Source organism: Lithobates pipiens, unplaced genomic scaffold (assembly GCF_037356315.1).
Source record: "Lithobates pipiens isolate NorthernLeopardFrog02 unplaced genomic scaffold, aLitPip1_a1.2 Scaffold_8, whole genome shotgun sequence".
In the NCBI taxonomy this organism is placed as follows: domain Eukaryota; kingdom Metazoa; phylum Chordata; class Amphibia; order Anura; family Ranidae; genus Lithobates; species Lithobates pipiens.
In genome coordinates, this window is record NW_027507903.1 from 686,811,034 (window position 1) to 686,825,853 (window position 14,820).

Below are 14,820 nucleotides of genomic sequence, written 5' to 3' on the forward strand. Positions count from 1 at the left end.
GATGTGTGAATTATCTGGTATTATGGTGCACTTCTGATAAATGACCACAAGGTGGCAGTAAGTGTAGAGTACGCTGAGTGGAAGTGTGTGGATTATGTGGTATTATGGGGCACTTCTGATAAATGACCACAAGGTGGCAGTACATGTATAGTACGCCGAGTGGAGGTGTGCGGATTGAGGGTTATTATGGGGCACTTTTGATAAATGACCACATGGTGGCAGTACATGCACAGTACACTGAGTGGACGTGTGTGGATTATGTTATTATGGTGCAATTCTAATAAATGACCACAAGGTGGCAGTACATGTAGAGTACGCTGAGTGTAGGTGTGTGGATTATGTTATTATGGTGCAATTCAAATAAATGACCACAAGGTGGCAGTACATGTAGAGTACGCTGAGAGGAGATGTGTAAATTATCTGGTATTATGGTGCACTTCTGATAAATGACCACAAGGTGGCAGTACATGTAGAGTACACTTAGTAGAGGTGTGTGGATTATGTGTTATTATGGAGCACTTCTGATAAATGGCCACAAGGTGGCAGTACATGTAGAGTACGCTGAGTGGAGGTGTGTGGATTATGTGGTATTTTGGGGCACTTCTGATAAATGACCACAAGGTGGCAGTACGTGTAGAGTACGCTAAGTAGAGGTGTGCGGATTAAGTGTTATTATGGGGCACTTCTGAAAAATGACCACAAGGTGGCAGTACATGTAGAGCACGCTGAGTGTAGGTGTGTGGATTATGTTATTATGGTGCAATTCAAATAAATGACCACAAGGTGGCAGTACATGTAGAGTATGCTGAGAGGAGATATGTGAATTATCTGGTATTATGGTGCACTTCTGATAAATGACCACAAGGTGGCAGTAAGTGTAGAGTACGCTGAGTGGAAGTGTGTGGATTATGTGGTATTATGGGGCTCTTCTGATAAATGACCACAAGGTGGCAGTACATGTATAGTACACCGAGTGGAGGTGTTACGGATTAAGGGTTATTATGGGGCACTTCTGATAAATGACCACAAGGTGGCAGTACATGTAGAGTACACTTAGTAGAGGTGTTTGGATTATGTGTTATTATGGAGCACTTCGGATAAATGACAGCAAGGTGGCAGTACATGTAGAGTACGCTGAGTGGAGGTGTGAGGTATATGTATTATTATGGGGCATTTCTGATAAATGGCCACAAGGTGGCAGTAAATATTGGGTAAGCTGGGTGGAGGTGTGCCAATTATGTGGTATTATGGAGAACTTCTGATAAATGGCCACAAGGTGGCAGTACATGTATAGTAAGTACGCTGAGTGGAGGTGTGTGGATTAAGTGTTCTTATGGGGCACTTCTGATAAATGACCAAAAGGTGGCAGTACATGTAGAGTACGCTGCGTGGAGGTGTGTGGATTATGTTATTATAGTGCAATTCTAATAAATGACCACAAGGTGGCAGTACATTTAGAGTACGCTAAGTGGAGGTGTGTGGATTAAGTGTTATTATGGGGCACTTCTGATAAATGACCACAAGGTGGCAGTACATGTAGAGTACGCTGAGTGGAGGTGTGTGGATTATATTAATAAGGCACTTCTGATAAATGACCACAAGGTAGCAGTACATGTAGAGTACACTGAGTGGAGGTGTATGGATTATGTTATTATGGTGCACTTCTGATAAATGACCACAAGGTGGCAGAACATGCACAGTACACTGAGTGGAGGTGTGTGGATTACGTTATTATGTGGCACTTCTGATAAATGAGCACAAGGTGGCAGTACATGTAGAGTACGCTGAGGGGAGGTGTGCGGATTATGTATTATTACGGAGCACTTGTGATAAATGACCACAAGGTGGCAGTACATTTAGAGTACGCTGCGTGGAGGTGTGTGGATTATGTTATTATAGTGCAATTCTAATCAATGACCACAAGGTGGCAGTACATTTAGAGTACGCTAAGTGGAGGTGTGTGGATTAAGTGTTATTATGGGGCACTTCTGATAAATGACCACAAGGTGGCAGTACATGTAGAGTACGCTGAGTGGAGGTGTGTGAAATATGTTATTATGGTGCAAATCAAATAAATGACCACAAGATGGCAGTACATGTAGAGTACGCTGAGGGGAGGAGTGTGTATTATGTTATTATGGGGCACTTCTGATAAATTACCACAAGGTGGCAGTACATGTAGAGTACGCTAAGTGGAGATGAGTGGATTAAGTGTTATTATGGGGCACTTCTGATAAATAACCACAAGGTGGCAGTACATGTAGAGTACGCTGAGTGTAGGTGTGGATTATGTTATTATGGTGCAATTCAAATAAATGACCACAAGGTGGCAGTACATGTAGAGTAAACTTAGTGGAGGTGTGTGGATTATGTTATTATGGGGCACTTCTGATAAATGACCACAAGGTGGCAGTACATGTAGTGTATACTGCGTGGAGGTGTGTGGATTATGTTATTATGGTTCAATTCTAATAAATGACCACAAGGTGGCAATACATTTAGAATATGCTAAATGGAGGTTTGTGGAATAAGTGTTATTATGGGGCACTTCTGATAAATGAGCACAAGGTGGCAGTACATGTAGAGTACGCTGAGTGTAGGTGTGTGGATTATGTTATTATGGTGCAATTCAAATAAATGACCACAAGATGGCAGTACATGTAGAGTACGCTGAGAGGAGATGTGTAAATTATCTGGTATTATGGTGCACTTCTGGTAAATGACCACAAGGTGGCAGTACATGTAGAGTAAACTTAGTAGAGGTGTGTGGATTATGTGTTATTATGGAGCACTTCTGATAAATGGCCACAAGGTGGCAGTACATGTAGAGTACGCTGAGTGGAGGTGTGTGGATTATGTGGTATTTTGGGGCACTTCTGATAAATGACCACAAGGTGGCAGTACATGTAGAGTACGCTAAGTAGAGGTGTGCGGATTAAGTGTTATTATGGGGCACTTCTGATAAATGACCACAAGGTGGCAGTACATGTAGAGTACGCTGAGTGTAGGTGTGTGGATTATGTTATTATGGTGCAATTCAAATAAATGACCACAAGGTGGCAGTACATGTAGAGTATGCTGAGAGGAAATATGTGAATTATCTGGTATTATGGTGCACTTCTGATAAATGACCACAAGGTGGCAGTAAGTGTAGAGTACGCTGAGTGGAAGTGTGTGGATTATGTGGTATTATGGGGCTCTTCTGATAAATGACCACAAGGTGGCAGTACATGTATAGTACGCCGAGTGGAGGTGTTACGGATTAAGGGTTATTATGGGGCACTTCTGATAAATGACCACAAGGTGGCAATACATGTAGAGTACACTTAGTAGAGGTGTTTGGATTATGTGTTATTATGGAGCACTTCTGATAAATGACCGCAAGGTGGCAGTACATGTAGAGTACGCTGAGAGGAGGTGTGTGAATTATCTGGTATTATGGTGCACTTCTGATAAATGACCACAAGGTGGCAGTACACGTAGAGTACACTGAGTGGAGGAGTGCGGATTATGTGTTATTTTGGAGCACTTCTGATAAATGACCACAAGGTGGCAGTACATGTAGAGTACGCTGAGTGGAGGTGTATGGATTATGTTATTATGGAGCACTTCTGATAAATGACCACAAGGTGGCAGTACATGTAGAGTACACTGAGTGGAGGAGTGTGGATTATGTTATCATGGGGCGCTTCTGAGAAATGACCACAAGGTGGCAGTACATGTAAAGTACGCTGAGTGGAGGTGTATGGATTATGTTATTATGGAGCACTTCTGATAAATGACCACAAGGTGGCAGTACATGTAGAGTACACTGAGTGGAGGAGTGTGGATTATGTTATTATGGGGCGCTTCTGAGAAATTACCACAAGGTGGCAGTTCATGTAGAGTATGCTGAGTGGAGTTGTGAGGATTATGTATTATTATGGGGCACTTCTGATAAATGGCCACAAGGTGGCAGTACATGTAGGGTATGCTGGGAGGAGGTGTGCCGATTATGTGGTATTATGGAGAACTTCTGGTAAATGGCCACAAGGCGGCAGTACATGTAGAGTAAGTACGCTGAGTGGAGGTGTGTGGATTATGTTATTATGGGGCACTTCTGATAAATGACCACAAGGTGGCAGTACATGTACAGTACATTGAGTGGAGGTGTGCGGATTATCTGGTATATTGGGGCACTTCTGATAAATAACCACAAGGTGGCAGTACATGCAGGGTATGCTGGGTGGAGGTGTGCCGTTTATGTGGTATTATGGAGAACTTCTGATAAATGGCCACAAGGTGGCAGTACATGTAGAGTGCGCTGAGTGGAGCTGTGTGGATTATGTTATTATGGTGCAATTCTAATAAATGACCACAGGGTGGCAGTACATGTAGAGTGCGCTGAGTGGAGGTGTGTGGATTATGTGGTATTATGGGGCACTTCTGATCAATGACCACAAGATGGCAGTACATGTAGAGTAAACTGAGTAGAGGTGTGTGGATTATGTGTTATTATGAAGCACGTGTGATAAATGACCACAAGTTGGCAGTATATGTAAAGTACACTGAGTGGAGGAGTGTGGATTATGTTTTCAAGGGGCGCTTCTGATAAATGACCACAAGGGGGCAGTACATGTAGTGTACGCTGAGTGGAGGTGTGTGGATTATGTGGTATTATGGGGCTCTTCTGATAAATGACCACAAGGTGGCAGTACATGTAGAGTACACTGAGTGGAGGAATGCGGATTATGTGTTATTTTGGAGCAATTCAGATAAATGACCACAAGGTGGCAGTACATGTAGAGTACGCTGAGTGGAGGTGTATGGATTATGTTATTATGGAGCACTTCTGATAAATGACCACAAGGTGGCAGTACATGTAGAGTACACTGAGTGGAGGAGTGTGGATTATGTTATTATGGGGCGCTTCTGAGAAATGACCACAAGGTGGCAGTACATGTAGAGTACGCTGAGTGGAGGTGTGAGGATTATGTATTATTATGGGGCACTTCTGATAAATGGCCACAAGGTGGCAGTACATGTAGGGTATGCTGGGTGGAGGTGTGCCGATTATGTGGTAATATGGAGAACGTCTGGTGAATGGCCACAATGTGGCAGTACATGTAGAGTAAGTACGCTGAGTGGAGGTGTGTGGATTATGTTATTATGGGGCACTTCTGATAAATGACCACAAGGTGGCAGTACATGTAGAGTACGCCGAGTGGAGCTGTGCGGATTATGTATTAGTATGGGGCACTTCTGATAAATGACCACAAGGTGGCAGTACATGTATAGTACACTGAGTGGAGGTGTGCGGATTATCTGGTATATTGGGGCACTTCTGATAAATAACCACAAGGTGGCAGTACATGCAGGGTATGCTGGGTGGAGGTGTGCCGTTTATGTGGTATTATGGAGAATTTCTGATAAATGCCCACAGGGTGGCAGTACATGTAGAGTACGCTGAGTGGAGGTGTGTGGATTATGTGGTATTTTGGGGCACTTCTGATCAATGACCACAAGGTGGCAGTACATGTAGAGTACGCTGAGTGGAGGTGTGTGGATTATGTGGTATTATGGGGCACTTCTGATAAATGACCACAAGATGGCAGTACATGTAGAGTAAACTGAGTAGAGGTGTGTGGATTATGTGTTATTATGAAGCACGTGTGATAAATGACCACAAGTTGGCAGTATATGTAAAGTACACTGAGTGGAGGAGTGTGGATTATGTTTTCAAGGGGCGCTTCTGATAAATGACCACAAGGTGGCAGTACATGTAGTGTACACTGAGTGGAGGTGTATGAATTATGTTATTATGGTGCACTTCTGATAAATGACCACAAGGTGGCAGAACATGCACAGTACACTGAGTGGAGGTGTGTGGATTATGTTATTATGGGGCGCTTCTGATAAATGACCACAAGGTGGCAGTACATGTAGAGTACGCTGAGGGGAGGTGTGCGGATTATGTATTATTATGGGGCACTTCTGATAAATGGCCACAAGGTGGCAGTACATGTAGATTACGCTCAGTGGAGGTGTATGGATTATGTTATTATGGAGCACTTGTGATAAATGACCACAAGGTGGCAGTACATTTAGAGTACGCTAAGTGGAGGTGTGTGGATTAAGTGTTTTTATGGGGCACTTCTGATAAATGACCACAAGGTGGCAGTACATGTAGAGTACGCTGAGTGGAGGTGTGTGAATTATCTGGTATTAGGGGGCACTTCTGATAAATGACCACAAGTTGGCAGTAAGTGTAGATTATGCTGAGTGGAGTTGTGTGGATTATGTGGTATTATGGGGCACTTCTGATAAATGACCACAAAGTGGCAGTACATGTAGAGTAAACTTAGTGGAGGTGTGTGGATTATGTTATTATGGGGCACTTCTGATAAATGACCACAAGGTGGCAGTACATGTAGTGTATATTGCGTGATGGTGTGTGGATTATGTTATTATGGTTCAATTCTAATAAATGACCACAAGGTGGCAATACATTTAGAATATGCTAAATGGAGGTTTGTGGAATAAGTGTTATTATGGGGCACTTCTGATAAATGAGCACAAGGTGGCAGTACATGTAGAGTACGCTGATTGTAGGTGTGTGGATTATGTTATTATGGTGCAATTAAAATAAATGGCCACAAGGTGGCAGTAAGTGTAGATTACGCTGAGTGGAGGTGTGTTGATTATGTGGTATTATGGAGCACTTCTGATAAATGGCCACAAGGTGGCAGTACATGTAGAGTATGCTGAGTGGAGGTGTGCGAATTATGTATTATTATGGGGCACTTCTGATAAATGACCACAAGGTGGCAGTACATGTAGAGTACGCTGAGTGGAGGTGTGCGGATTATGTCTTATTATGGGGCACTTCTAATAAATGACCACAAGGTGGAGGAACATGTAAAGTACACTGAGTGGAGGTGTGTGGATTATCTTATTATGGTGCACTTCTGATGAATGATCACAAGGTGGCAGTACATGTAGAGTACACTGAGTGGAGGTGTGTGGATTATGTTAATGGGACACTTCTGATAAATGACCACAAGGTGGCAGTACATGCACAGTACACTGAGTGGAGGTGTGTGGATTATGTTATTATAGGGCACTTCTGATAAATGAGCACAAGGTGGCAGTACATGCACAGTACACTGAGCGGAGGTGTGTGGATTATGTATTATTATGGGGCACTTCTGATAAATGACCACAAGGTGGCAGTACATGTTGCGTACACTGAGTGGAGGTGTGTGGATTCTGTGTGATTATGCAGCACTTCTGATAAATGGCCACAAGGTGGCAGTACATGTAGAGTACGCTTAGTGGAGGAGTGTGGATTATGTTATTATGGTGCAATTCTAACAAATGACCACAAGGTCGCAGTACATGTAGAATACGCTGAGTGGAGGTGTGTGGATTATCTGGAATTATGGGGCACTTCTGATAAATGACCACAAGGTGGCAGTACATGTAGAGTACGCTGAGTGGAGGTGTATGGATTATGTTATTATGGAGCACTTCTGATAAATGTCCACAAGGTGGCAGTACATGTAGAGTACACTGAGTGGAGGAGTGTGGATTATGTTATAATGGAGCACTTCTGATAAATGACCACAAGGTGGCAGTACATGTAGAGTACGCTGAGTGGAGGTGTGCGGATTATGTGATATTATGCAGCACCTCTGATAAATGGCCACAAGGTGGCAGTACATGTAGAGTACGCCGAGTGGAGGTGTGCGGATTATGTATTAGTATGGGGCACTTCTGATAAATGACCACAAGGTGGCAGTACATGTAGAATACACTGAGTGGAGGTGTGCGGATTATCTGGTATGTTAGGGCACTTCTGATAAATAGCCACAAGGTGGCAGTACATGTAGAGTACACTGAGTGGAGGAGTGTGGATTGTGTGTTATTATGGAGCACTTCTGATAAATGACCACAAGGTGGCAGTACATGTAGAGTACGCTTAGTGGAGGAGTGTGGATTATGTTATTATGGTGCAATTCTAACAAATGACCACAAGGTGGCAGTACATGTAGAATACACTGAGTGGAGGAGTGTGGATTATGTTATTATGGGGCGCTTCTGATAAATGGCCACAAGGTGGCAGTACATATAGTGTAAGCTGGGTGGAAGTGTGCCAATTATGTGGTATTATGGAGAACTTCTGATAAATGACCACAAGGTGGGAGTACATGTAGAATTTGCTGTGGAGGTTTGTGGATTATGTTATTACAGTGCAATTCTAATAAATGACCACAAGGTGGCAGTACATTTAGAGTACGCTAAGTGGATGTGTGTGGATTAAGTGTTATTATGGGGCACTTCTGATAAATGGCCACAAGGTGGCAGTACATGCAAAGTACGCTGATTGTAGGTGTGTGGATTATGTTATTATGGTGCAATTCAAATAAATGACCACAAGGTGGCAGTACATGTAGAGTACGCTGAGTGGAGGTGTGTGAATTATCTGGTATTATGGGGCACTTCTGATAAATGACCACAAGGTGGCAGTACATGTAGAGTACGCTGAGTGGAGGTGGGTGGATTAAGTGTTATTATTGGGCACTTCTGATAAATGACCACAAGGTGGCAGTACATGTAGAGTACACTGAGTGGAGGTGTGTGGATTATGTTATTATGGATCAATTCTAATAAATGACCACAAGGTGGCAGTACATGTAGAGTACGCTGAGAGGAGGTGTGTGAATTATCTGGTATTATGGTGCACTTCTGATAAATGACCACATGGTGGCAGTACATGTAGAGTACACTTAGTAAAGGTGTGTGGATTATGTGTTATTATGGGGCACTTCTGATAAATGACCACAAGGTGGCAGTACATGTAGAGTACGCTGAGTGTAGGTGTGTGGATTATGTTATTATGGTGCAATTCAAATAAATGACCACAAGGTGGCAGTACATGTAGAGTACGCTGAGAGGAGATGTGTGAATTATCTGATAATATGGTGCACTTCTGATAAATGACCACATGGTGGCAGTACATGTAGAGTACACTTAGTAAAGGTGTGTGGATTATGTGTTATTATGGGGCACTTCTGATAAATGACCACAAGGTGGCAGTACATGTAGAGTACGCTGAGTGTAGGTGTGTGGATTATGTTATTATGGTGCAATTCAAATAAATGACCACAAGGTGGCAGTACATGTAGAGTACGTTGAGAGGAGGTGTGTGAATTATCTGGTATTATGGTGCACTTCTGATAAATGACCACAAGGTGGAAGTACATGTAGAGTACACAGAGTGGAGGAGTGCGGATTATGTGTTATTATGGAGCACTTCTGATAAATGACCACAAGGTGGCAGTACATGTAGGGTATGCTGGGTGGAGGTGTGCCGATTATGTGGTTTTATGGAGAACTTCTGGTAAATGGCCACAAGGTGGCAGTACATGTAGAGTAAGTACGCTGAGTGGAGGTATGTGGATTATGTTATTATGGGGCACTTCTGATAAATGACCACAAGGTGGCAGTACATGTACAGTACACTGAGTGGAGGTGTGTGGATAATGTTATTATGGTGCAATTCTAATAAATGACCACAAGGTGGCAGTACATGCAGAGTGCACTGAGTGGAGGTGGGCAGATTAAGTGTTATTATGGGGCACTTCTGATAAATGACCACAAGGTGGCAGTACATGTAGAGTACGCTGAGTGTAGGTGTGTGGATTATGTTATTATGGTGCAATTCAAATAAATGACCACAAGGTGGCAGTACATGTAGAGTACGCTGAGAGGAGATGTGTGAATTATCTGGTATTATGGTGCACTTCTGATAAATGACCACATGGTGGCAGTACATGTAGAGTACACTTAGTAAAGGTGTGTGGATTATGTGTTATTATGGGGCACTTCTGATAAATGACCACAAGGTGGCAGTACATGTAGAGTACGCTGAGTGGAGGTGTGTGGATTATCTGGTATATTAGGGCACTTCTGATAAATAACCACAAGTTGGCAGTACATGTAGAGTACACTGAGTGGAGGTGTGCGGATTATCTGGTATATTAGGGCACTATTGATAAATAGCCACAAGGTGGCAGTACATGCACAGTACACTGAGTGGAGGTGTGTGGATTATGTTATTATGGTGCAATTCTAATAAATGACCACAAGGTGGCAGTACATGCAGAGTGCACTGAGTGGAGGTGTGCAGATTAAGTGTTATTATGGGGCACTTCTGATAAATGACCACAAGGTGGCAGTACATGTAGAGTACGCTGAGTGTAGGTGTGTGGATTATGTTATTATGGTGCAATTCAAATAAATGACCACAAGGTGGCAGTACATGTAGAGTACGCTGAGAGGAGGTGTGTGAATTATCTGGTATTATGGTGCACTTCTGATAAATGGCCACAAGGTGGCAGTACATGTAGAGTACGCTGAGTGTAGGTGTGGATTATGTTAATATGGTGCAATTCAAATAAATGACCACAAGGTGGCAGTACATGTAGAGTACGCTGAGAGGAGGTGTGTGAATTATCTGGTATTATGGTGCACTTCTGATAAATGACCACAAGGTGGAAGTACATGTAGAGTACACTGAGTGGAGGAGTGCGGATTAGGTGTTATTATGGAGCACTTCTGATAAATGACCACAAGGTGGCAGTACATGTAGAGTACGCTGAGTGTAGGTGTGTGGATTATGTTATTATGGTGCAATTCAAATAAATGACCACAAGGTGGCAGTACATGTAGAGTACGCTGAGAGGAGATGTGTGAATTACCTGGTATTATGGTGCACTTCTGATAAATGGCCACAAGGTGGCAGTACATGTAGAGTACGCTGAGTGTAGGTGTGGATTATGTTAATATGGTGCAATTCAAATAAATGACCACAAGGTGGCAGTACATGTAGAGTACGCTGAGAGGAGGAGTGCGGATTATGTGTTATTATGGAGCACTTCTGATAAATGACCACAAGGTGGCAGTACATGTAGGGTATGCTGGGTGGAGGTGTGCCGATTATGTGGTTTTATGGAGAACTTCTGGTAAATGGCCACAAGGTGGCAGTACATGTAGAGTACGCTGAGTGTAGGTGTGTGGATTATGTTATTATGGTGCAATTCAAATAAATGACCACAAGGTGGCAGTACATGTAGAGTAAGTACGCTGAGTGGAGGTGTGTGGATTATGTGTTATTATGGGGCACTTCTGATAAATGGCCACAAGGTGGCAGTACATGTAGAGTACACTGAGTGGAGGTGTGTGGATTATGTTATTATGGGGCACTTCTGATAAATGACCACAAGGTGGCAGTACATGTAGAGTACACTGAGTGGAGGTGTGTGGATTATGTTATTATGGTGCAATTCTAATAAATGACCACAAGGTGGCAGTACGCCGAGTGGAGGTGTGCGGATTATGTATTAGTATGGGGCACTTCTGATAAATGGCCACAAGGTGGCAGTACATGTAAAGTACACTGAGTGGAGGTGTGTGGATTATGTTATTATGGGGCACTTCTGATAAATGACCACAAGGTGGCAGTACATGTAGAGTACACTGAGTGGAGGTGTGTGGATTATGTTATTATGGTGCAATTCTAATAAATGACCACAAGGTGGCAGTACGCCGAGTGGAGGTGTGCGGATTATGTATTAGTATGGGGCACTTCTGATAAATGGCCACAAGGTGGCAGTACATGTAAAGTACACTGAGTGGAGGTGTGTGGATTATGTTATTATGGGGCACTTCTGATAAATGACCACAAGGTGGCAGTACATGTAGAGTACGCTGAGTGGAGGTGTGTGGATTAAGTGTTATTATGGGGCACTTTTGATAAATGGCCACAAGGTGGCAGTACATGCATAGTACACTGAGTGGAGGTGTGTGGATTATGTTATTATGGAGCAATTCTAATAAATGACCACAAGGGGGCAGTACATGCACAGTACACTGAGTGGAGGAGTGTGGATTATGTTATTATGGGGCACTTCTGATAAATGACCACAAGGTGGCAGTACATGTGGAGTACGCTGAGTGGAGGTGTGAGGATTATGTATTATTATGGGGCACTTCTGATAAATGACCACAAGGTGGCAGTACATGTAGAGTACACTGAGTGGAGGAGTATGGATTATGTTATTATGGAGCACTTCTGATAAATGACCACAAGGTGGCAGTACATGCAGAGTAAGTATGCTGAGTGAAGGAGTGTGGATTATGTTTTTATGGTGCACTTCTGATGAATGACCACAAGATGGCAGTACATGCAGAGTACATGTACTGCCACCTTGTGGTCATTTATCAGAAATGCTCCATGATAACATAATCTGCACACATCCACTCAGTGTACTCTACATGTACTGCCACCTTGTGGTCATTTATCAGACGTGCTCCATAATAACACATAATCCGCACACCTCCACTCAGTGTTCTCTACATGTACTGCCACCTTGTGGTCATTTATCAGAAGTGCACCATAATAATACATAATCCACACCTCCCCTCAGTGTACTCTACATGTACTGCCACCTTGTGGTCATTTATCAGAAATGCTCAATAATAACATAATCAGCACACCTCCACTCAGTGTACTCTACATGTACTGCCACCTTGTGGTCATTTATCAGAAATGCTCAATAATAACATAATCAGCACACCTCCACTCAGTGTACTCTACATGTGCTGCCACCTTGTGGTCATTTATCAGAAATGCTCAATAATAACATAATCAGCACACCTCCACTCAGTGTACTCTACATGTACTGCCACCTTGTGGTCATTTATCAGAAGTGCACCATAATAATACATAATCCACACCTCCCCTCAGTGTACTCTACATGTACTGCCACCTTGTGGTCATTTATCAGAAATGCTCAATAATAACATAATCAGCACACCTCCACTCAGTGTACTCTACATGTACTGCCACCTTGTGGTCATTTATCAGAAATGCTCAATAATAACATAATCAGCACACCTCCACTCAGTGTACTCTACATGTACTGCCACCTTGTGGGTCATTTATCAGAAGTGTCCCATAATAATACATAATCTGCACACCTTCACTCAGCATACACTACATGTACCTCCACCTTGTGGTCATTTATCAGAAGTGCACCATAATAATACATAATCCACACACCTCCCCTCAGTGTACTCTACATGTACTGCCACCTTGTGGTCATTTATCAGAAGTTCCCATAATAATACATAATCAGCACACCTCCACTAAGTGTACTCTACATGTACTGCCACCTTGTGGTCATTTAGAAGGGAGGGAAAATCTGTTGACCTGAATCCATTAAATGAAATAAGAATGGTACAAGATATGCCTAATGATAGAGTTTAAACTTTTAACATATGGGGGGCGTGGCCGGCCGGAACCAAGGATGGACGCTTTCTTGCAGAGTTCTGCCGGACCTCCGACAATCTGGTGCCATCCGCCGTTCCAGATCGCCCTAGGTTCCCACAAACGACACCATCCTGCTCCTCGGGTGCTCCTCCACAGGTCCGTGGATCAAAGGATTCGGTCCGTTCCGGCTGCTGTAGGCGGCCTCGCCAGGCGCCATCTTGCGGCCTACTAGGCCTCCATAATCCCCGGCCTTTCCTGCGGTGCTACCCGAGGGCCGCTCCGGCGGCGGTTCCAGGCGGCCCGGAGGGGGTGTACTCGGCCGCCGAATCGCTGCACCCGCTGCACCTCTGCACACCAGAGTCTTCTGGGATCCCCTGCTCTGCATCCCTCCGGCCTGGTGAGTCCCCTGTGGGGCTATTTGAACTCTCCTCTGCCTTCTCCCGTCCAATTCCCCCCTCCACAGCGTCAGGAGGACACCTTACTGGGCCACCTCTGGGGGTTTATGAGAACTGATACCCTTATCCCACTGCACCAGGCAACAATAGTCTCTGGCAGATAGAATTGGGATATCCCCGCGCTATCATATACAAATCTCACTAAATACTAGGGGTGGGTTGCAGCAGAACACCGACAGAGGTATAAACCCTACTACTGAAAAACGTATGACAAAAATCAAATAAGTGATGTTGCGCTCCCTTAAAATAGATAAAAACTCTAAAGTGCCTAATGCTTACTATTGGTTGCATACAAAATTGCATATACCAATACTATAGATCCAACTATCGTGACAAAACGTAGTCCATAAATAAAGTGTCAAGTGCTAAAAATACAGTATTTACACAATATAAGAGTGTCCAGTGCTTGATAAAAATCGCATAAATCAAAAGTGCCTAATGCTTACTATTAATTACATACAAAGTTGCATATGACTGCACAGTAATGTAAACTCATCTCTAAAAATCGCATAAATCTAAAGTGCCTAAGGGGAGACGTTGCTGGATCTGGCGGCAGAGGAGATCCTGTCATTTTAATAACTGATGTGGGGACAATATCCATAACCCGGGAGTAGGGGTACACCACCTGGATAGCCTGAGATCCCTGTTTTCTGCTGTTTGCCTTACAGCAGTAAGGTAAGGAGCCATTTCACTTGATGTGTGTGGAACACTGAAGAGGCACAGGAGTGTGTACACACTGTTTTGCCTGGCACCTTGTACCTGGAGAAGCTCTGTACGAAGCACGTGGCACTTTATATATGCTGTTTTAAGAGACTGTGTTTTCTTATTTTATTTTATATATTTTAATTGCACTGTGTGATCCACATATATGTCATTACCAATACAGTTTGCAGCATTAATTGTTTTTTGAGGAACAAGTTCGCTTGCATGACATATTTTCACTGGTATATGCAATTTTGTATGCAATTTTGTATGCAACCAATAGTAAGCATTAGGCACTTTAGAGTTTTTCTCTATTTTAAGGGAGCGCAACATCACTTATTTGATTTT